Consider the following 4693-nt stretch of genomic DNA (forward strand, 5'->3'; position numbering starts at 1 on the left):
AACAAACATAGCCCAAAGTCAGCAGAAAGAAGGAAATAAATACCAGAGAGGAAATAGAGACCAAAAAAAAAAAACAAAAAGATGAAACCAAGAGCTGATTTTTTTTTTGAAAGACAAACAAAATTGATAAGCCTTTACCCAGGCTCATCAAGAAAAAGAGAGGACCTAATAAACAAAATAAGAACTGAAAGAGGAGAAATAACAACCAATATCACAGAGATACCAAAAAAAATCGTAAGTGAATACTATGAACAGTTATATGCCCACAAATTGGACAACCTAGAAGAAATGGACAAATTTCTAGAAACATAAAACCTCCCCAGACTGAATCAGGAAGAAATAGACAATCTGAACAGAACAATCACTAGTAATGAAACTGAGTTTGTAGTGAAATTGAGTTTGTAATTTTAAAAAAAATCCCATCAAACAAAAGTCCAGGACCAGACGGCTTCACAGGGAAATTCTACCAGACATAAAAAGAAGAGCTAATTCTTATCCTTCTCAAACTATTCCCAAAAATTGAAGAGGAGGGAACACTCCCAAATTCATTCTATGAGGCCACTATTTCCCTGATACCAAAATCAGAAAAAGACACTACAAAAGAAAATTACAGGACAATATCTCTGATTGATATAGGTGCAAAAATCCTCAACAAAATATTAGCAAGCCGAATTCAACAATATATAAAAAGGATACACCATGATCAAGTGAGATTTATGCCAGGGATGCAAGGGTGGCTCAATACCTACAAAAAATCAATGTGATACATTACACTATTTAAAAAAAAAAAGGGAAGGATAAAAATTACATGATGATCTCAATAGATGAAGAAAATAATTTGACAAAATTCAACATCCATTCATATAAAATCTCTCAAAGTTGGTATAGAGGGAACATATCTCAACATAATAAAAGCCATTTATGAGAAAACTACAGCTAACATCCTACTCAGTGGTAAAAAGCTGAAAGCTTTTCTTTTAAAATTAAGAAAAGAGGAGGATGCCCACACTTGCCACTTATATTTAACATAATGTTGGAAATCCTAGCCATAGTAATCAGATAAGAAAAAGAAAAGACATCCACAACTAGAGAATATCATACTAAGTGAAGTAAGTCAGAAAGAGAAAGACAAATACCATATGATATCACTTATATGTGGAATCTAAAATATGACACAAATGAACCTATTTATGAAACAGAAATAGAATCAGGGACATAGAGAATAGACTGGTGGTTGCCAAGGGGTAGGAAAGGGTTGGATTGGCAGTTTGGAATTAGCAGATGCAAACTGGTATATATAGAATGGGTAAAAAGGGTCCTACCGTATAGCACAGGGAACTATATTCACTATCCTCTGATAAACCATAATGGAAAAAACATGAAAAATAATGTATATATATGTATAACTGAGTCACTTTGCTATACAGCAGTAATTAACACAACACTGCAATTCAACTATACTTCAATAAAAAAAAATTTTTTTAAGGCATCCAAATTGCAAGGGAAGAAATAAAACTGTCACTTATTTGCATATGACATGATACTATATATAGAAAACCCTAAAGTCTCCAAAAAACTATTAGAACTAATAAATAAATTCAATAAGGTTGTGGAACACAAGATTAATATTCAGAAATCTGTTGCTTTCCTATACACTGATAATGAACTATCAGAAAGAGAAAGCAAGAAAACAAGTCTGTTTAAAATCACATCAAAAAGAATAGGTGGAATAAAATTAACCAAGGAGGTGGAAGACCTATACTCTTAAAACTATAAAACACAGATAAACGATATAGAAGGTGATACAAAGAAATGGGAAGATATCCCATGTTCATATACTGGAAGAATATTGTTAATATGTCCATACTAGCAAGGCAATCTACAGATTTAATGCAATCCCTCTCAAAATATCCATGACATTTTCCACAGAACTAGAAAAAAGAATCCTAAAATTTATATGGAACCACAAAAGACCCCAAATTGCTAAAGCAATCTTGAAGAAAAAGAAGAAAGCTGGATGTATTACACCCTCTGACTTCAGACTATACTTCAAAGCTAAAGTAGTCAAAATAGCATGGTACTGGCCCAAAAACATACACATTGATCAATGGAACAGAATAGAGAGCTCATAAGTAAACCCACGCAATTATGGTCAACTAATCTATGACAAAGGAGGCAAGAATATACAATGGAGAGAAGACAGTCTGTTCAATAAGTTTTACTGGGAAAACTGGACAGCTGCACGCAAAAGAATAAAACTAGAACAAATTATCATACCATTTACAAAAATAAACTCAAAATGGACTAAAGACCTATATGTAAGACCTGAAACTATAAAGCTCCCAGAAGAAAACATAGGTAGGACACTTTTTTTTTTTTTTTTTTGCAGTACGCAGGCCTCTCACTGCTGCGGCCTCTCCCGTTGCAGAGCACAGGCTCCGGACGCGCAGGCTTAGCAGCCATGGCTCATGGGCCCAGCCGCTCCGCGGCATGTGGGATCTTCCCGGACCGGGGCACGAACCCGTGTCCCCTGCATCGGCAGGCAGACTCTCAACCACTGCGCCACCAGGGAAGCCCTGGTAGGACACTTTTTGACATAAATTGTAGCAATATTTTTTGGATCAGTCTCCTGAGGCAAAGGAAACAAAAATAAACAAATGGGACTAATTAAATTTAAAAGCTTTTGCACACTAAAGTAAACCACCATCAACAAAAAAAGACAGCTTACTCAATGGGGGAAAATATTTGCAAATGGCATGACTGATAAGGGGTTAATATCTAAAATATATCAACAGCTCATACAACTCAGTATCAAAAAAACAAGCAACCTGGCCAGAAGGTTGTTTGTTAAATAATGGGCAGAAGACCTGAACAGACATATTTCCAAAGAAGACATACACTGGCCAATAGGAACATGAAAAGATGCTCAACGTAGCTAATCAGAGAAATGCAATAAAAACCACAATGAGATATCACCTCACACCTCACAAAAGAATAAATTTAAGAAGGTTGAAATCATATCAAGCATCTTTTCTGAACACAAGGGTATGAAACTAGAAATCAACTATAAGAAAAAAACTACAAAAAACAAACACATGGAGGGTAAACAATAAGTTACAAAACAGTAGGTCACTGATGATATCAAAGAGTAATCACAAAATACCTGGAGACAAATAAAAATGGAAACACAGCAATCCAAAATACACAGGACACAGCAAAAGCACTTCTAAGAGGGAAGTTTATAGCAATACAAGCCTACCTCAGAAAACAAGAAAAAGCTCAAATAAACAATTTAACCTTACACCTAAAGGAACTAAAAAAAGAAGAACATCAAAACTCAAAGTAGTAGAATAAAAGAAATAAAGATCAGAGCAGAAGTAAATGAAATTGAGACTTTAAAAAAATAAAAAAGAACCAAAAAGAGCTAGTTTTTTGAAAAGACAAAAAATTGATAAGACATTAGCCAGTCTCCTTAAGGAAAAAAGAGGGCCCAAATAAATAAAATCATAAATAAAAGAGAAGTTACAACTGACACCATAAAAGAGATTACTATGAACAACTTATGTCAATAAAATGGACTACCTAGAGGAAATGGATAAATTCCTATAAAGTAAATCAGGAAGAAATAGAAAACATGAATAGATTACCAGTAATGAAATTGAATAAGTAATAAAAGCAAAAACACTCTCCCAACAAACACAAGTTCAGGACTAGATGGCTTCATAAATGGATTCTGACAAACATTTAGGAAGAGCTAAACCTATCTTTCTCAAATTATTCCCAAAAATTGAAGAGGAAGAAATGCTTCTGAACTCATTCTAGAAGCCCAGCATCACTCTGATACCAAAACCAGACAAATGAACCACAAAAAAGAAAATTCCAGAGCAATATCCCTGATGAACATAGATGCAAAGTCATCAAAATATTAGCAAACCAAACACAATGATACATTAAAAGGATCATACACAAAAATCAAGTGGGATTTATTCCAGGGATGTAAGGATGATTCAATATCAACAAATCAATGTGTAATACCACATTAACAAATTGAAGAATAAAAATCATATGCTCACCTCAACAGATGCAGGAAAATCTTTTGACAATATTCAACATTCATGTATGATAAAAAGTCTCCAGAGTGAGTTACAGAGGGAATATACCTCAATATAATAAAGGACATATATGACAAACCCACAGCCAATTTTTTCACTCAGTGGTGAAAAGCTAAATGCATTTCCTCTAAGATCAGAAACGACAAGTATGCCCCCTCTTACCAATTTTTTTCAACGTAGTATTGGGTTGGCCAAAAAGTTCGTTCAGATTTTTCCATTAGATGTTAAAAAAACCCAAGCAGACTTTTTGGCCAACCCAATATATTGGAAATCCTGGCCACAGGAGCCAGTAGAGAAAAACAAAAAATCCAAATTGGAAAGAAAATAGTAAAACTGTCACTGTTTTCAGATGATATGATACTACATATAGAAAATCCCAAAGATGATAGCAAAAAAACCTACTAGAATAAATGAATTCAGTGAAGTGCAGTATACCAAATTAATATAAAGAAATATAGCATTTCTATATACTAAAAATGAACTAACAGAAAAATATATTAAAACAATCCCATTTACAATTGCATTAAAAAGAATAATGTACCTAGGAATAAATTTAACTAAAGAGGTAAAAGACTTGTACT

This window comes from Grampus griseus (genome assembly GCF_964374135.1).
Source record: "Grampus griseus genome assembly, chromosome: 14".
Classification (NCBI taxonomy): Eukaryota; Metazoa; Chordata; class Mammalia; order Artiodactyla; family Delphinidae; genus Grampus; species Grampus griseus.